Here is a 20,940-nt window from a genome sequence, read left to right on the forward strand (position 1 = left end):
AAAACAAGCCAATCATCTCATGATTTCGTCAGTACTTAAGGAATTGGTTCCTGAAGCTAAAATAAGGAATAGAATAAAAAAGCATGTACCTTTGGAAATAGCTCGAACCAGTATTGCTATTCCAGCCCAAGTACTGACAGCTATGGAAACTCAAAAATCCTTTTCAATACAAAGGATAAAACCTCTGCCAAAAAAATCACTTTGTGGGTGGGCTAATCATCAAACAAGAGGAGAAGCAATCTGGGATGAATATGGTTGCCAAATAGAAGTTAACAAAGGAGACACTAGTTGGGAAATTACCTTTAAGGAATTGACTCAAGAAAATAATGCAAAGTACATATTGGAAATAGTTAGTGTTAAAGGGTTAGAAGGGAATTGTTATGTGGGCAGCTTGTCTCTCCCTTTTCTGTTTCCCTTCCTCCTTGTTTTGTCCCCTCTTTGTCTGTTGTATCTGTATGGGTGTTTGTCCCCATTATGTTGGTGCGTCTGCCGGTGTGTGTCTGGAGTGGATCGGGGGGCGTGCTCAGGATCTGCCTCTCCTGTGCAGCTGCGGGTTGTTTCCAGTGATTCCTGCCTACGCAGCTGCATCCTATTCTCTCATCAACCTGCACAACTAATTCCTGGGCATGGCTCTCCACCGGCGCCAGATCGTTGTTCTTACTAGAGCGGTAACTTGGCTCACCAGTAGAGTTAAATTGTCTTTGTCTTCAGCCTGGCTCTTTACTCTCCTTAACCTGTCGTTTGTTTTGTCTTCAGTTCAGACATACCTCCCAACCTGCCTGCCTGCCTGCCTGCCTGCCTGCCTGCCTGCCTGCCTGCCTGCCTGCCTCAGCCTCTCCTTCCTCCGGAGCCGACTAGCCCACTCTGTTCCTTTTCTTCAGTTGTTTTTGGACTAAGACAAATTGAACTTTTATTAAAATAATTTTTGTTTCTTCCACTCCCTTAGTCATGTTTTGTTTCTCTGAGTGCTGGGTTTAACCATAGCTTAACAGGAATAGTATAATAACAATGGATATTGATCCTATTTCCAAACACCAATCTAGACAGGAAGAAGAACCTGAAATAGTTAATGTAACTATGACCACTACCCAAGGACCACTAATTACTATAGCAGTTGAACCAACAAAGACAGGATTAGAAATAATAGGAACAAATGTTTTTTTATTTTTATGTATGGGATTCTTTAACTAATTGGGAAAACCAAGAAAATAGACACTCTACCTCAGCCCCAACAGTAACAACGAAAGTAATGATAGCATCAACAAAAATAGAAAGGCTATGGGATGGAGCCATGCAAAATAATTGGTACAAATGGGCACAATATTCAGCTAAAATAATTAATAGAAAAACGAATTGTTTAGTATGTGCTCCTTCTCCATTAAAATAATTGATAGTAATACCAAATCCACACAGTTACAAGGACTGTGCTAACTTTAAACGGAGCTACTGTCATCTTAAAAGAGGAGAAAGGCCCTACTGTCCTGCAAAATATTTATCATTTTTGGGAAATCCCTATCATTAGAAAAATGAAAAAAAATAAATGAAAAATGCAGGCACCGGAAAAATACAGTATAGACTATAATCAAAATTATGAATGCTACAATAAAACAGATGGGGAGCACGATTTGCGAATTTAAGGGAAAGTGTGAGATCACATGGCACCTAAATAATGATATGTCCTGGAATGCAGATACCCCCCACAGAGCAGTTTATCAGGCAGCAGGATCAAGTACTGGGGTAATAGCTACAAATGGAGGGCCGGGTGACCCTGGGGAATGTGAGAAGCAAACACTGGCAATGCCATTGATTTCTCCTCATGAGGATCAAACGGTTTCTTTTGGGTATGTGGAGAACAAAAGATTAGAGCTACTTTGCCTAAAGGATGGAAGGGAGTATGTGCTAGAGTACAAATGCTTCAGGAGGTGGTTATATCAGAGTGGGAGGTAGACCAAACGACAAATAGGGATGCACAGAATAATAATAAAAGGGTAAAAAGATCATATGAACATGACCCCAATGTATATTTGGATGCAATAGGTCAACCCAGAGGAATTCCAAATGAATATAAGGCAAGAGATGAAATTAAAGCAGGATTTGAATCAATATTTGTCTGGATTTCAACCAACAAAAACCTAGAATGGATCAATTATATTTATTATAATCAACAAAGGTTTATTAATTACACAGACTCTGCATTATCAGCTTTAGGAGAGCAAGTACAGGCTACCAGTATAATGGCATGGCAGAATAGGCAGGCTCTAAACTGGCTATTAGCGGAAAAAGGTGGAGTTTGTGTTATGTTTGGAGATGAATGTTGTACTTTTATCCCCAATAATACTGCCCCGGATGGTTCTTTCACTGAAGCAATGACTAAACTCAAAGGACTACGAAAAGAGGTTAAGGATAATGCTGGGTATGATGCTCATGTTTGGGACTGGATGGAATTAACTTTGGGAAAATGGGGTGCAATGTTTACAAAAATGGCAATAATGATAGGAATATCACTTGTAGTAATGGGAGTAGTGTTTTGTTGTATACTACCTCTGTTAAAATCACTTTTGATTCAAACCACAGTAAAACAAATGACTGTACAAACAATTGTTACTAGTTCAGCCAAAGAAATACACCCAGTTCAGGGAGCTCCAGGACAGTATGTTAATGAATATGGGAAATCTTGTAATGTTAAAGGAGGACCAATGGACTGTCCATTTGGGAATCCTGAATGTCTGTATGGAGTTGTTCCTGGGGGTGGATGGGCCTGCCATGGTTACAAAGCCCAACAGGAAAACTTGGAGGTTAATATAGAGGAAAACCTTGCAGACTTGTATCCAATACCTGACTGGGCTATGGGTCCTCATCAGGATGGGTCAAGTAATGAGGAAGATATATTGGTTTAAATATATGCGTGTAAAATGAAACCACATATAGCGAGGCTAAGAATAAGTAAATGTGCATGCTTACATTCATTTTAAAATTAATCTTTGTATTATTTGGGACATTGTTGGAATGTCCCAAAGGGGGGATTATATAGGAATATTTTATGTATCATTAAGGCAAATGTAGGGAGATGCCAAAAATAAACTAGAATAAACATGATTGACATTTTATAATCCAGATGCATGTTTAAATAAGGAATATAGTCAATACAATGTGTAAACATGCTTTAATGAATGTATGTATTTTATTTTTTTAAGTGTCTGAGCCACGCCACCAATATAATGAGATAAGGGGAAGAGGCCATATGGAAAAGCACCCATGGTCTTTTGGAGTTAAACAACATGTGTTGTTGGACTTTGAAAGATAATAGTGGCGTGGCAGTTAAAGATGTTAATCAGTTATCTTAAGGGGAGTAGCTTTGTATGCTATGTAAACATGACTGTGCATTTGTGTGTGTATAAAAGAGATTTCTGAGACAGAGAGAGACAGTTGCTCCATGGAGCAAGCTCGGCTTTATTATGCAATAAAGTCTAATTCTTGGATTCACAAGCTCCAGTTTCTTGAGAGATATTTTTGAGTTGACTACAGTTGAGTCAAATATTTCTACTACAAATGGAGTCAGCAGGAGAAGACCGCATGCCTGGAGTTGTGGCAAGGGTCCAGGAGCATTCCTTGATGCTGGCCAGCTTGGGTGGAACGAGCGGGCCCTGATCGACCATTTCCGGTGCTACCTAATGGAGGACGTCCGACGGGAGCTAGCCTGCCGGGATGCCATGCTATCGTTCTCCCAACTGGTGGAAATGGCCATCCGGCTGGACAATCTACTAGCAACAAGAGGACGTCCTGGTAGGGGTCTGCCCGTTCCACTCTGGACGACTCTGACCCCGAGCAGATGGAGCTGGGGGGAGCCACCAGTCGAAAGAGCGCAGGAGGACAGCGACAGCGCCACTCTGGTGGCACGAAGGGACAATCCACCTCACGTCGCAGTCAACGTTCCTTTGGGTCTGGAGGCGGTAGGCAGGGTACTCACACATCACCCCAGGTAACGAACACCCAAACTTGTTCAGAGCCCTTCGCGGCGCACTGTACCTTATCTATCTCCTTTCCCGATAACCTGGTAGTCTCCCAGTGTAAGGCGCTAGTCGATTCAGGCGCAGCTGGGACCTTTTTGGACAGGGCTTTTGCACGCTCAAGGCATTTCATTGGTTCCCCTATCCATTCCACTCCCCATCAGAGCACTTGATAGTCGACCATTAGTGTCCGGGTTGGTTAAGGAGGTTACTGTACCAGTCACCATGATTACACAGGAGACGCATGTTGAGCAGATCACTTTTTTGATTATTGAGTCTCCTGCTTACTCTGTAGTCTTAGGTATTCCGTGGTTAGCCCTTCACAACCCCAATTTCTCATGGCCGCAGAGGGTTCTTACGGGGTGGTCATGTGAGTGTCCGGGTAGGTGTCTAGGTGTTTCCGTTGGTACGACCACGGTGGAAAGTCCAGACGGTACTCCCACTATGCGCATTCCCCCAAATACCATGATCTGGTGCTCGCGTTTTCCAAGATGCAAGTGACTAAATTACCACCTCATCAGGAGGGGGATTGCGCGATAAACCTTCGGGTAGACGCTGTACCTCCCAGGAGTCATGTGTATCCCCTGTCACAGGCTGAAATGGAGGCTATGGAAACATACGTCACTGAGTCCCTACGCCAGGGGTATATACGTCCCTCCATTCACCTGCTTCCTTGAGTTTCTTCTTTGTGAAGAAGAAAGATGGCGGTTTACGCCCGTGCATTGATTATCGACCACTGAATAAGGTGACGGTACGATTTAGTTATCCTCTTCCCCTCATTCCTTCAGTGATTGAGTCAATGCATGGGGCCCGTTTTTTCACCAAATTTGACCTCGGGAGTGCCTACAACCTGGTGCGTATTCGGGAAGTGGATGAGTGAAAAACAGCAACCTCTGGGCATTATGAATACCTGGTGATGCCCTACGGTTTGATGAATGCGCCATCCGTTTTCCAGTCCTTTGTGAACGAGGTGTTTCGGGACATGCTTGGTCACGGTGTGGTGGTCTACATCAATGACATCCTGGTGTATTCATCTACGCGCGCCGAGCATGTGTCCCTGGTTCACAAGGACTGGTCCGACTGCTGGAAAATGATCTTTATGCCAAGGCAGATAAGTGTGTGTTTTTCCAGCAGTCAATCTCCTTCCTCGGATACCGCATTACTACCACAGGTGTGGAGATGGACGGAGATCACATTTCAGCCGTGCGTAATTGGCAGACTCCAACCACGTGGAAGGAGGTGCAGCGTTTCCTTGGCTTTGCCAACTACTATCTGAGGTTTATTCGGGGCTTTGGCAAGGTCGCAGCTCCCATTACCTCCTTGTTGAAGGGTGGCCTGTCCAGGCTCCACTGGTCTGCTGAGGCTGATTTGGCCTTCAGTAGATTGCGGGGTCTGTTCACCTCCGCCCCGGTACTGGCTCACCCCGATCCATCACTACCGTTAGTAGTGGAGGTGGATCCGTCCGAGGTAGGGAAGGGTGCTGTCTTATCCCAACGCTCGGGCATGCTCCCCAAGCTCCGCCCCTGTGCCTTCTCTTCGAAGAAGCTCAGCTCGGCGGAGCAGAACTACGGCGTTGGTGATCGGGAGCTGCTTGCTGTTGTCCGAGCTTTGACGATGTGGAGGCATTGGCTCGAAGGGGCGAAACACCCTTTCCTCGTCTGGACAGACCACCGTAACCTGGAGTACATTCCGGCAGCGAGGAGGCTGAATCCTTGTCAGGCCAGGTGGGCCCTCTTCTTCACCCGGTTTGATTTCACACTCTCATACATTACGGTACGAAGAACGTGAAGGCAGACGCACTGTCTCGGATGTATGACACAGAGGAGAGGCCCAGAGACAACACCCCCATACTCCCGGCCTCATGCATTGTGGCGCCGGTAGTATGGGCAATGGACGCGGATATAGCGCAGGCATTACGCACAGATCCATCTCCACCGCAGTGTCCAGCTGGGCTGCAGTACGTGCCTGTGCTTATCCGTGATCGTCTGATCTACTGGGCACACACGTTACCCTCCTCTGGTCATCCAGGTATCGGTCGTACAATACGCTGCCTGACTGATAAGTACTGGTGGCCTACCTTGGCTAAGGACGTGAGGGTGTATGTTTCCTCCTGCTCAGTGTGCACCGAGAGTAAGGCACCTAGGCACCTCCCAACAGATAAGCTACAACCTTTACCAGTTCCACAACGACCATGGTCTCACCTTAGTATTGATTTTCTTACTGATCTTCACCTTTCCCAAGGTAACACCACTATCCTGGTCGTTGTGGATCGCTTTTCAAAGCCCTGCCGCCTCCTTCCTCTGCCCGGTCCCACGGCCCTACAAACTGCGGAGGCTCTGTTTCCTCAAGTCTTCCGGCACTACGGGGTACCAGAGGATATAGTGTCCGACCGAGGTCCCTAGTTCACGTCTAGAGACTGGAAGGTGTTCATGGAATGTCTGGGGGTCTCGGTCAGCCTGACCTCTGGATTTCACCCCGAGAGTAATGGGCAGGTGGAAAGGGTGAATCAAGATGTGGGTAGGTTCCTGCGGACCTACTGTCAGGACCGGCCGGGGGAGTGGACGGTGTTCCTGCCATGGGCAGAAAACGCTCAGAACTGTCTCCGCCACTCCTCCACTAAGCTAACACCCTTCCAATGTGTTTTGGGTTACCAACCGGTCCTGGCAGCGTGGCACCAGAGCCAGACCGAGGCTCCTGCGGAGTATGACTGGTTTTGGCACTCGGAGGAGACTTGGGACGCTGCCCACGTTCGCCTCCAGCGCGCCGTGCGTCGTCAGAAGGTGAACACTGACTGCCACTGCAGGGAGGCCCCGGTTTTCTTACCGGGGGATCGGGTCTGGCTCTCGACCCGGAATCTACCCCTCCGCCTGCCCTGCCCGAAGCTGAGCCTGCGGTTTGTGGGACCGTTTAAAGTCCTGAGGAGGATAAACGAGGTTATTACTCCCCCCTGATTACCGTATTAACCCCTCGTTTCATTTGTCTCTCCTCAGGCCGGTGTTAGCTGGTCCGCTCTAGGAGTCTGAGGTGCGGGAGGTTCCTCCTCCTCCTCTGGACATCGAGGGGGCCCCGGCGTACTCGGTCCGTTCCATACTGGATTCGAGGCATCGGGTGGGGGGCCTTCAGTATCTCATGGAGTGGGAAGGGTACGGTCCGGAGGAACAGTGCTGGGTCCCAAGGAGGGACATCCTCGATCCCTCCCTGTTGAGGGATTTCCACCGTCGCCATCCGACTCGCCCTGCTCCGCGTCCTCCTGGCCGTCCCCAAGGCCGGGGTCGGCACACTGCTGGAGCCGCGCGTCAAGGGGGTGGTACTGTCACGACTTCCGCCGAGGCTGCCTCCCCTCCTTGTTCGGGCAGGTTTCGGCGTTCGTCGTCACCAGCTTATTAGCTACTGCCGATCCCATTCTCATCACTCCACTTGTCATGTCTTGTCTTGTCAATCACATACACCTGGTGCTCATTCCCCTAATTAGTATGTGTACAAGTGTTCCCTCTGTTCCCCTTGTCTTTGTGAGTGATTGTTTCATTGTGAGAGCGAGTAGCTTGGTTGCGCTACTCTTCCATTTGTTATTGCCAAGGTGGAATATTTCCCTTGTGATAGTTTCGTTTTGACGCTGGGTGCGTTTTATTTATGTAAACGGAATAAACTCTGGACTTCGGTGTTTTACCTCCTGCGCCTGACTCCTTCATTCACACCTCATCACAGAACCAACAATCTCCTATTTGGACTGCAGAACAAAGGACAGATATCCACCGGTCTATTGTCCATTGCTCGTGTTTCTTGGCCCAAGCAAGTCTGTTCTTCTTATTGGTGTCCTTTCGTAGTGGTTCCTATGAAGGCCTGATTCACACAGTCACCTCTGAACAGTTGATGTTGAGATGTGTCTGTTACTTGAACTCTGTGAAGCATTTATTTGGGCTGCAATTTCTGAGGCTGGGAACTCTAATGAACTTATCCTCTGCTTCAGAGGTAACTCTAGGTCTTCCATTCCTGTGGCGGTCCTCATGAGAGCCAGTTTCATCATAGCGCTTGATGGTTTTTGCGACTGCACTTGAAGAAACTTGCAAAGTTCTTGACATTTTCCGTATTGACTGACCTTCATAATTATGGACTTGGTCTTTTACCAAATAGGGCTATCTTCGGTATACCCCCCTCTACCTTGTCACAACACAACTGATTGGCTCAAACGCATTAAGAAGGAAATACATTCCACAAATTAACTTTTAAGAAGGCACACCTGTTAATTGAAATGCATTCCAGGTGACTACCTCATGAAGCTGGTTGAGAGAATGCCAAGAGTGTGCAAAGCTGTCATCAATGCAAAGGGTGGCTATTTGAAGAATCTCAAATATAAAATATATAGTTGAATAATTTTGCAAGCCACTGTATCTGACTGTCTTGCTTCAGGTAAGATATGAAAAAGGTGCTTTAAGTTAATAGTTGACATTCTATCTTTAATGAACCCTGTCTGGTTAATCTTAATCAATGTTGGTTAAGTCTGACTGAAGTCGTAAGTTAGCTCATAAAGTCCAGCTAAAGTAATATCACAAATTGGCATATTCAATCTCGACTCATGTCTGACCTACTGTGGGATGATAGATTGTGACGTCTAGCTAAAGACCAGACCATGTTACAGATGTAGGATCTTAATTAGACCAGTTTGTAACAGCAGGAAAATAATCCTTCAGCAACAGGAAATGTGAATTATTGTGTGGATTATAATTAAGGCATTTATTTAGGCATTTATCATTTTTTTGTTAGGGCAAAACAAGTCTGACATTTTAAGGTGGAAACTACAAACTTTAGAAGCCTTTTTAAACCTTGAATACACTACAAGTTTGCATTTCGACATTTCCTGCATCAACAAAGTGATATACACCTGTATATACACTTTAAGACCATTTTACTCTCATAGAAACAGCACCAAAGTTCATATGTGACTACATTTCTCATGAGTCATATGTAACGTTTCTAAGATTGTATTTTTAATAAAATGTACAAATAAATGCTGACTCAGAGCTTCAAAATTGTATATAATACACAGCAGTTGGGGGAAACATGAGAAAGTTATGCTTATTTGAAATGTGATAAACTTGTTATTCCACCTTGTAGACAAGTACCAAAAATTCCCTTCGAACGTTTTTCACACTTGCTCGAGAGTTGTTTTTTTTGTCTGCCCATTCAGCATCGTTCACACCCTATTAAGCCTTAGTCCCACCCATCTCTTTATGTATTCACCTGAGGCCATGTGCTTAACTGAGTGATTGAGGTAGTGTAGTAAACAAGTGGTGAAAGTAGTAGCTTACAATAAGAAAAATGGTTTATAGGTCATGTAATCATCTGGCTAAATTGAGTATTTTGTTTAGACTGGTGGCAAGCTAGCTAGCTAAACAAGTTTGTGAACCATAATCCCAACCAGGGCCTAAAATGTACACCTGCCACCTGCCAAATGCGGGTAGATTTTGGCATTGGCGGTAAGATGTCTATTTCACTAGCCACGTTGGTGGGTGGTCAGGGCGCCACAGTGCGAGAATTGTGAACAAAAATTATATGATCACATTTACAGTCCAATAAATGCTGCAGTAGCTGTTTCAAAGTATTTCTGCCATTTTGTTTCATAGCTGGTAAATTAATCTCACAAAATCAAAGAACTATGAATCCTTTATAGCCTATCCCACCTCGCGCTGCAACACTGCCTGGCTTGGGGCTGTGCGCATGATTCCTTTTTAGAAGCGCTGCAAACAGGCGTAAAAGTTGGTCTAAATTACTTGAAATGAAAGTCTACTGAAGTGAGACTTTGTCCTTGTGTTTCTTGGCTATTTACATTGTTTTGTTCACAAGGTAAGTTGTTTTTCAATGTTTGAGTTTCAACTGCTAGGAAAGAGAAGACAACACTGCTACTACAGTCGTGGTCAAAAGTTTTGAGAATGACACAAGTATTGATCTTCACAAAGTTCGCTGCTTCAGTATTATGAGAGTTTTGTCAGATGTTACTATGGTATACTGAAGTATAATTACAAGCATTCCATAAGTGTCTATAGGCTTTTATTGACAATTACATTAAGTTTATGCAAAGAGTCAATATTTGCAGTGTTGACCCTTCTTTTTCAAGACCTCTGCAAACCGCTCTGGCATGCTGTCAATTAACTTCTGGGCCACATCCTGACTGATGGCAGCCCATTCTTGCATAATCAATGCTTGGAGTTTGTCAGAATTTGTGGGTTTTTGTTTGTCCACCCGCCTCTTGAGGATCGACCACAAGTTCTCAATGGGATTAAGGTCTGGGGAGTTTCCTGGCCATGGACCCAAAATTTCGATGTTTTGTTCCCCGAGCCACTTAGTTATCACTTTTGCCTTATGGCAAGGTGCTCCATCATGCTGGAAAAGGCATTGGTCGTCACCAAACTGTTCTTGGATGGTTGGGAGAAGCTGCTCTAGGAGGATGTGTTGGTACCATTCTTTATTCATGGCTGTGTTCTTAGACAAAATTGTGAGTGAGCCCACTCCCTTGGCTGAGAAGCAAACCCACACATGAATGGTCTCAGGATACTTTATTGTTGGCATGACACAGGATTGATGGTAGCGCTCACCTTGTCTTCTCCGAGGATTGATGGTAGCGCTCACCTTGTCTTCTCTGGACAAGGTGTTTTCCGGAAGCCCCAAACAATCGGAAAGGGGATTCATCAGAGAAAATGACTTTACCCCAGTCCTCAGCAGTCCAATCCCTGTACCTTTTGCAGAATATCAGTCTGTCCCTGATGTTTTTCCTGGAGAGAAGTGGCTTCTTTGCTGCCCTTCTTGACACCAGGCCATCCTCTAAAGTCTTCACCTCACTTTGAGTGCACCTGCCTGCTGCCATTCCTGAGCAAGCTCTGCACTGGTGGTGCCCCGATCCCACAGCTGAATCAACTTTAGGAGACGGTCCTGGCGCTTGCTGGACTTTCTTGGGCGCCCTGACGCCTTCTTCACAACAATTGAACCTCTCTCCTTGAAGTTCTTGATGATCCGATAAATGGTTGATTTAGGTACAATCTTACTAGCAGCAATATCCTGCTACAGTTCTGTTGGACCAAAAATACAATTGTAGGCCCTGATCCCAACCCATACAGTTTAGCAATACAAACGGTTTGTGATACACTTAGCTAGCCAGCCACCAAGCAATAAATTGATGCAGTATTGCTCTGGAAGTAAATCTAACCAACCAGCTAGCTAAAAGTAGGCAATAACTAGCAATGCAAACAGATTTCTGAAAAAATTAGATGCAATTTATAATGTTAGCTGGCGTTAGCTACCAAGCAACTAGCTAGCGAAGTTTAATGTTGGCTAGCTAGCTAGCCAGCCAGTTAAAGTTACAATTTATAAACGTTTGCTAGCCAGTCAGCTAACATTAGCTAGCTAGCTAACAGTAGGCTTTAACTAGCAATGCAAACAACTTTTTAACCAAATGAAATACAAATAATATCTGTACATGAAGCTAACGTTAGACTCTACCTGTATACAGTGGGGAAAAAAAGTATTTAGTCAGCCACCAATTGTGCAAGTTCTCCCACTTAAAAACATGCGAGAGGCCTGTAATTTTCATCATAGGTACACGTCAACTATGACAGACAAAATTAGAAGAAAAAAATCCAGAAAATCACATTGTAGGATTTTTAATGAATTTATTTTCAAATTATGGTGGAAAATAAGTATTTGGTCAATAACAAAAGTTTCTCAATACTTTGTTATATACCCTTTGTTGGCAATGACACAGGTCAAACGTTTTCTGTAAGTCTTCACAAGGTTTTCACACACTGTTGCTGGTATTTTGGCCCATTCCTCCATGCAGATCTCCTCTAGAGCAGTGATGTTTTGGGGCTGTCGCTGGGCAACACGGACTTTCAACTCCCTCCAAATATTTTCTATGGGTTTGAGATCTGGAGACTGGCTAGGCCACTCCAGGACCTTGAAATGCTTTTTACGAAGCCACTCCTTTGTTGCCCGGGCGGTGTGTTTGGAATCATTGTCATGCTGAAAGACCCAGCCACGTTTCATCTTCAATGCCCTTGCTGATGGAAGGAGGTTTTCACTCAAAATCTCACGATACATGGCCCCATTCATTCTTTCCTTTACACGGATCAGTCATCCTGGTCCCTTTGCAGAAAAACAGCCCCAAAGCATGATGTTTCCACCCCCATGCTTCACAGTAGGTATGGTGTTCGTTGGATGCAACTCAGCATTCTTTGTCCTCCAAACACGACGAGTTGAGTTTTTACCAAAAAGTTCTATTTTGGTTTCATCTGACCATATGACATTCTCCCAATCCTCTTCTGGATCATCCAAATGCACTCTAGCAAACTTCAGACGGGCCTGGACATGTACTGGCTTAAGCAGGGGGACACGTCTGGCACTGCAGGATTTGAGTCCCTGGCGGCGTAGTGTGTTACTGATGGTAGGCTTTGTTACTTTGGTCCCAGCTCTCTGCAGGTCATTCACTAGGTCCCCCAGTGTGGTTCTGGGATTTTTGTGATTTTCTTGTGATCATTTTGACCCCACGGGGTGAGATCTTGCGTGGAGCCGCAGATCGAGAGAGATTATCAGTGGTCTTGTATGTCTTCTATTTCCTTATAATTGCTCCCACAGTTGATTTCTTCAAACCAAGCTGCTTACCTATTGCAGACTCAGTCTTCCCAGCCTGGTGCAGGTCTACAATTTTGTTTCTGGTGTCCTTTGACAGCTCTTTGGTCTTGGCCATAGTGGAGTTTGGAGTGTGACTGTTTGAGGTTGTGGACAGGTGTCTTTTATACTGATAACAAGTTCAAAACAGGTGCCATTAATACAGGTAACGAGTGGAGGACAGAGGAGCCTCTTAAAGAAGAAGTTACAGGTCTGTGAGAGCCAGAAATCTTGCTTGTTTGTAGATGACCAAATACTTATTTTCCACCATAATTTGCAAATAAATTCATAAAAAATCCTACAATGTGATTTTCTGGATTTTTAAAAATCAAATTTCTGTCATAGTTGACGTGTACCTATGATGAGAATTACAGGCCTCTCTCATCTTTTTAAGTGGGAGAACTTGCACAATTGGTGGCTGACTAAATACTTTTTTCCCCCACTGTATGGTCAGATTTGCCAAATGGAGGGTGAGGGAGAGCTTTGTACGCGTCTCTGTGTGTGGAGTAAAGGTGGTCTAGAGTTTTTTCCCTCTTTTTGCACGTGACATGCTGGTAGAAATGAGGTAAAACGGATTTAAGTTTGCCTGCATTAAAGACCCCGGCCACTAGGAGCGCCGCTTCTGGATGAGCATTTTCTTGTTTGCTTATGGCCTTATACAGCTCGTTCAGTGCGGTCTTAGTGCCAGCATCGGTTTGTGGTGGTAAATAGACAGCTACAAAAAATATAGATGAAAACTCTCTTGGTAGATAGTGTGGTCTACAGCTTTTCATGAGGTACTCTACCTCAGTCGAGCATTACCTCGAGACTTCCCTAATATTAGACATCGCGCACCAGCTGTTAGTGACAAAGAGACACAAACCACCACCACCCCTCGTCTTACCGTACGTAGTTGTTCTGTCTTGCCGATGCACAGAAAACCCAGCCAACTGTCAATTATCTGTGTCGTCGTTCAGCCACGTCTCGGTGAAAGATAAGATATTACAGTTTTTATTGTCCCGTTGGTAGGATAGTCTCGAACGGAGCTCATTCAGTTTATTCTCCAGTGATTGCACTTTGGCCAATAGAACGGATGGTAGAGGCGGGTTACCCACTCAACGACAAATTCTCACAAGGCACCCGGATCTGCGCCCCCTGTATCTCCATCTTTTCTTCTTGCGATTGACAGGGATTTGGGCCTGTTCCGGGAGCAACAGTATATCCTTTGCACCAAACTCATTAAAGAAATAATTTTTGTCCAGTTTGAGGTGAGTAATCGCTGTTCTGATATCCAGATGCTTTTTTCGGTCATAAGCATAGGCAGCAGCAACATTATGTACAAAATAAGTTACAAACAATGCGAAAAAACACACAAAATAGCACTCATACAATCACACACACACGTACACATGTCTGTACACTCCCCTAACCATAAGGTATTACTGTAACCTATATACCTGCCAGTGTGACATTACTTTGATACAACAGAGTGAACTGGAGATGAATCACCATGTGACACATACATTCCACTATCAATCATATTTTCCACTATCAATCATATTTAAATGCCTTAAATAATCAGCCTTTAACCTCTTAAGGATTGGACCCTTGTCAAGGCGTCAGTGTAATGCGGTAGGCGAAGTCAAGGTCGGGGGGCGAGTCGGATGATGACGGTGGAAATCCCTCAACATGGAGGGATCGAGGATGTCCCTCCTAGGGACCCAGCACCGTTCCTCCTGACCGTACCCCTCCCACTCCACGAGATACTGCAGGCCCCCCCACCCGATGTCTCGAATCCAAGATGGACCGAGTACGCCGGTACCCCCTCGATGTCCAGTGGGGGCGGAGGAACCTCCCGTACCTCAGACTCCTGGAGTGGACCAGCTACCACCGGCCTGAGGAGTGACACATAGAACGAGGGGTTAATACGGTAATTAAGAGGAAGCTGTAACCTATAACAAACCTCGTTCAATCTCCTCAGGACTTTAAATGGCCCCACAAACCGCCGACCCAGCTTCCGGCAGGGCAGGCGAAGGGGCAGGTTTTGGGTCGAGAGCCAGACTCACTGCGAGCCTCACTGCGGTGGCGATCGGCGCTCGCCTTTTGTCGTCTGATGGCCCGCTGCAGGTGTACATGAGCAGCGTTCCAGGTCTCTTCCGAGCGCCGAAACAACTCATCCACCGCAGGAGCCTCGATCTGGCTCTGATGCTAAGGTGCCAGGACCTGCTGATAACCTAACACACACTGGAAAGGAGTAAGGTTAGTAGAGGAGTGGCAGAGTGAGTTTTGGGCCATCTCTGCCCAGGGGATATAACCCGACCACTCCCCCTGCTGGTACCAGAGGTGGTACTGAATGCTGTTTTCCACTCATCTCACTCCCGGATACGCACCAGGTTGTACGCGCTCCTGAGATCCAATTTCATGAAGAAGCGCGCCCCGTGCAATGACTCCGTCATACTAGCAATCAGAGGTAGTGGATAGCTGTATTTTACAGTGATCTGATTAAGACCACGGTAGTCAATGCACGGGCGTAAGTCACCATCCTTCTTCTTCACAAAAAAGAAACTCGATGACACAGGGGAAGTGGAAGGTCGAATGTATCCTTGCCTCAGAGATTCGGTGACATATGCTTCGATAGTCGGCGTCTCTTCCTGTGACAGAGGATACACGTGACTCCGGGGAAGCGCCTACCTGGAGGTTTATCGCACAATCCCCCTGTCGATGGGGTGGTAATTGAGTCAGAAGGCGAGAGCCAAATCGGCATATTCAGGTGGAATGTGCATGGTGGAAACCTGGTTTGGACTTTCCACCGTAGTTGCCCCTACGGAAACACCTACACACCTCCCCGAGCACTGACTAGTCCATCCCTTGAGAACCCTCTGTTGCCATGAAATAGTGGGGTCATGAGAGGTTAACCAGGGAAGCCCCAACACCACTGGAAACGCAGGAGAATCAATCAGATATAGACTAATTGTTTCCTCATGCCCCTCCTGCGTCTTCATCCAGAGTGGAGCTGTGACCTCCCTAATCAGACCTGACCCTAAAGGGCGACTATCTAGGGCATGTATAGGGAAGGGCACATCAACTGGCACAATAGGAATCGCTAACCGACGGGTAAACTGACGATCAATAAAGTTCCCAGCTGCGCCTGAATCTACTAGCGCCTTATGCTGGGAATGAGAAGAAAACTCTGGAAATACAACTTCTATACACATATGCGCAACAGGGAGCTCTGGGTGAGTTGGGTGCCTACTCACCTGAAACGGTCCACCAGTGCTCTGCCTACTGCCTCGACTCCTTGAAGGCCCTCCCCAGCACCAACCAGCAGTGTATCCTCTGCGGCCACAGTTGGTGCAGGGGACGGCCCCTCTACCGGTCTCCCTCAGAGCAGCACCTCCGAGCTCCATAGGGGTAGGGTCGGAGGTGCTGGGGGATGGAATGGACGGCCCCTGATCCGGACAGGGATGAAACAAACCCGCACACTAATGACAACCAAAACATGAACAAACACACACAAAACACAGTGTGAGACAGAGGGTTAAATAGGGAAGACATAAATACATGATGGGAAACCGGTGTGACCAATAAAGACAAAACAAGTCGAACATAGACACATGGATCGGTAGTAGCTAGTACTCCGGTATCGACGAACGCCGAAGCCTGCCCAAGCAAGGAGGAGGGGCAGCCTCGGCTGAATTCGTGACAACCCTTTTTTTTATTTTCGCCAAAAATGACATACCCAAATCTAACTGCCTGTAGCTCAGGACCTGAAGCAAGGATATGCATATTCTTGATACCATTTGAAAGGAAACACTTTGAAGTTTGTGGAAATGTGAAATTAATGTAGGAGAATATAACACATTAGATCTGGTAAAAGATAATACAAACAAAAAAATGTGTTTTCTATATTTTGTTTTGTTCCATCATCTTTGAAATGCAAGAGAAAGGCCACAGTATAATATATCAGTTTAGGGGCAATTGAGATTTTGGCCACTAGATGGCAGTAGTGTGTGTGCAAAGTTTCAGATTGATCCAGTGAAGCATCGCAATACTGGACTATTTTGATCAAGTATGCCCAAATGTGCCGAATTGGTCAATTGATACATTTTCAAGTACATAACTATAGAGAACATACAACTGTGATATGGTAATACAAAATGTAAGTTTACACACTCCCAGGAATGTCATACATGATGGATTGAACTCCCGAGTGGCGCAGTGGTCTAAGGCACTGCATCGCAGTGCTAACTGTGCCACTAGAGATCCTGGTTCAAATCCAGGCTCTGTCGTAGCCGGCCGCGACCGGGAGACCCATGGGGCGGCGCGCAATTGGCCCAGCGTCGTCCAGGGTAGGGGAGGGAATGGCCGGCAGGGATGTAGCTCAGTTGATAGAGCATGGCGTTTGCAACGCCAGGGTTGTGGGTTTGATTCCCACGGGGGGCCAGTATAAAAAAATATGTAGCGTCTGCTAAATGACTAAAATGTAAAATGTAATGGATCATTAGCGTATACACTATCTTTCACACATCTAGAGATAGCAAGAGTTCAAACTGCAGAACCAAGTTACTACATTTGAATATAAAAATGGATTTTATCAAACAAAACTATGCTACATTTTATCTCTGGGACCCTCAGGATGACAAATCAGTTGCCGTGATATGTTTTTTGTTGTTGTGCACGCTCCTCAAACAATAGCATGGTATTTTTTCACTGTAATAGCTACTGTAAACTACAGTGCAGTTAGATTAACAAGAATTGAAGCTTTCTGCCCATATAAAACATGTCTATGTCCTGGAAAGTTTGCTGTTACTTACAACAGTCATGCTAATCACATTAGCGCATGTTAGCTCAACCGTCCCGTATACGGGACACCGATCCCGTAGAGGTTGACGAACTTCATGGTAATGTAAAAGAGTAATGACATAGGCTTGTACAGCACCACAGTAGGCTATGGGCTATGTGTTGGTACTGTACCCATCTTAAGAATGATTCATATAGTGCTTCTGCTCTGGACTCCTGTGGAATACTATAAGACGGCACCATTACTTCTGGTACCACATACTAACTCCATTATGTATGAGTTTTGGAGTGCGTCCTAAATAGCACCATATTTCCTCTTCTCCTCCATAGTTTTTCCACATCTGTCATTCATTCTCTAATTTCACACTTTATCTCACCATATTATATTTTGCAGACTGCGGTGGTCTTGGTAATAACATAACTTTAACCTCTTCCATAGGTGCACTATGGATTGCAAATATAGCTACAGTCCTTCTGTTCTATTCTCAGAGTATTTCACGTAGGGTAGAGCAGACGAAGTGGTCTTACAGTATATCACAGCCATATACCAACACACTAACCCTAAGAATTATTAAGAGTAAGTACACTTGTTACTGTGTGGACTGAGAGCAAGGCTAGACAAATTGAGGGCCAAAACCGAATATGCGAAGGGAGAGGTAAAAGCCAAAGTGAAGGCCTGCCTCTTGAGAAAGGGGCCAAAAGTATTTGGTTAAATAATGCTTTTTTTATGCTTAAAGTGCTTTACATTGTGATCCACCTCCAATATGTAGCACCCACCCAAGCTCGGGAGTTATTGCAAAATTATAGGTGGTAAGACATCCCCCTTCCCCTCCCTCCAACTTCCCTTTCCTACAGATCTGTTTCAGAGAATTTATAGCATAAATCCAATTAAATTAAATTAAATTAAATTGCCATCAATGTGAAAATTAGAGACGCAAATACTACCTGTGCTGGGCCTATAATATGCCTTTATGTGCAGAGAAAAAAACTGGTGAAAAGGGAAAAAGGGAGAAAAATGGCAACCAGCCTCCAAGAGCCTCCCTCATTCGTTATTATTAGCTTTCGATGAAAAACACAAATGCTACCCATGAGGCAAAGCAAAGACACAATTATTCCCTGACATTTGAGGATGTAGGAGGAGATACTTTAAAAATAACGGGTATCAGTGAATAAATTTCTCCTCACCATTACCGGTAACTCTTAACACAAACATAGAATAATGAGTATGTGCTGACCAAAAGGACATGTAGTTTCTAATGACTGAATTTCCTTTTTCCATCTGTAGCTTTTCTCTGTTTTCTCCAGGCTATTGATCATTACATAAATGTGTCAACGGGAACAAACACAGCAGAGGGATTTCCATACACTAATCGAAGGCACCAAGACACAGGCACACGTGCTGAAGAGGCTCTGGAGAATTAGGCTATTTTTTCTGTTATATATCTCAAAATTTGTTTTGTCATTTAGCAGACGCTTTTATCCAGAGCGACTCACAGTTAGTGAGTGCATACATTTTTTTTATTTTTATACTGGCCCCCGTGGGAATCGAACCCACAACCCTGGCATTGCAAGCACCATGCTCTACAAACTGAGCTACACGTGTTACCATGGAAAACCCATGGCTAGATCATGTAAGCTTTTCTGTATCATGTAAGTTTCACTTAGCCAGTACAACATGGCTGATTAGGTCCAAGTTGGCTGTCGAATCGTTGGTTATACAATTATTGCATCTGAGCTTCTAAAGTGTGCGGCTCTCCTTTTCTTTTTCAAGTTTTTTAGGTGAAACTTCAACCTCAAACCGCTAACCCTCTACACACCTCCATACTCATCTCTGGACTGGTTCAGTCACCTCTTAAAGAGGGGCACTACAACAGCCATGCAGCACTACAACCTGTTTCACAACAACAACTTCCGACAGTTATAGTCAGAACATGACCTCTGCGTTGTGAACCATGACTTTGGAGTGATGATCAAAATCAACATCCTGTAACCCTGAGGAGGTACAGAGCAACTAGTCTGAGTACTGCCCTCTCTCTTTCTGCCTTTCTCTCTCACCTGTCTCTCTCTCCCTCTTTCTCCCCCATCTCTCCTTCTCTCCCCGTCACTCCCCATCTCTCTCTCACTCTGCCTCCCCCATCTCTCTCTCTTGTTCTCTCTCTCTCTCCCTCTGCCTCCCAATCTCTCTCCCTATCTCTCTCTCTCTCTCTCTCTCTCTCTCTCTCTCTCTCTCTCTCTCTCTCTCTCTCTCTCTCTCTCTCTCTCTCTCTCTCTCTCTCTCTCTCTCTCTCTCATCTCTCTCTCTCTCTCTCTCTCTCTCTCTCTCTTCTCTCTCTCTCTCTCTCTCTCTCTCTCTCTCTCTCTCTCTCTCTCTCTCTCTCTCTCTCCCCTATCCTCCCTCTTTCTCTCTACATACTACCTTTCTATCCATCTCTCCACTTTAAAGCCACTCTTCTGCCTATTATTTCAGAGATTGCAGCTGGGCTAATTAAGTGAGCACTCAGCTCTCAAACGCCCCACATCCTATATGTAAGCGGGACCAGCTGATGCCCAAGTGTGTGTATGCATTTGTGTTTTGGGATGTCTCTAGCTCTGTCACCTTTCACCGCAGATGTGGAAGTGTGACATCGGCGTATGCGATGGATTGAGATGCATCCAGTGCAAAAGAAACTGACAGATTTTTCCGGGAATGTTTGTGTTATGCTAATTAGAATTCCTGTGGGGATGTGGAAATCGACTCTAGGGGCTTAAAAACATTGTATGTTAAAAGCATTGTTTGTGTTTGTGTGTAACAGTGGCGGTCAGTGCCGTTCAAGATTAGGGAAGACAATTTTTTTAAATGAGCATGGCCTTATTTCAATTACAGCATATTGGATGACTGTCATTCATACCTGTATTCCATTCACCCAGCTCAATGTAACATTCAAATTTATCCTATACCCATCATGAGGTTGCTACAACCTAGCCTACAAATGAAAGTTTATAACGTAGGTGCACAGTTCGAGAGACAAATTGGAGTAGCCAAGGTGACAGACAGTGACACTTTCAATACCACCTTGCACACTCTTGACTGCATCTAGCTGATGTGGGGTGTAATCATTAGTCAAACATGAGTTTCTATTGGAAAATTCACGTAGGTCCCTCCTCGTTTAAGAAATGTTTCGCAACAGAACTGGCAGAATGAATACACCACTGATCACCTGCACACACAGTCACAGTTCACTTTCATAGCAGCCACATAGAGCATCATCACTTTGCATGTTGTATAATTCCTTCTAACACTCTCCTCCTCTCACCTTTTCTCTTCGTTTATGGACTTTAGTGCACAACAGCTGTCTGTGACCAGGCACAAAAAAACGCCTACATTGTTGTCACCATGTTAAACTAGAACTAACGTGTTAGTAAACCCCAAATCCAATCAATGTGTACAATCACGCAGTGTATAGAAAGCAGTTTAGCAGTTACACCGACGGGCCCCAGTGGCAATAAATTAATAAAACCA

Source organism: Coregonus lavaretus (genome assembly GCF_964263955.1).
Source record: "Coregonus lavaretus genome assembly, contig: HAP1_SCAFFOLD_896, whole genome shotgun sequence".
Taxonomy (NCBI): Eukaryota; Metazoa; Chordata; class Actinopteri; order Salmoniformes; family Salmonidae; genus Coregonus; species Coregonus lavaretus.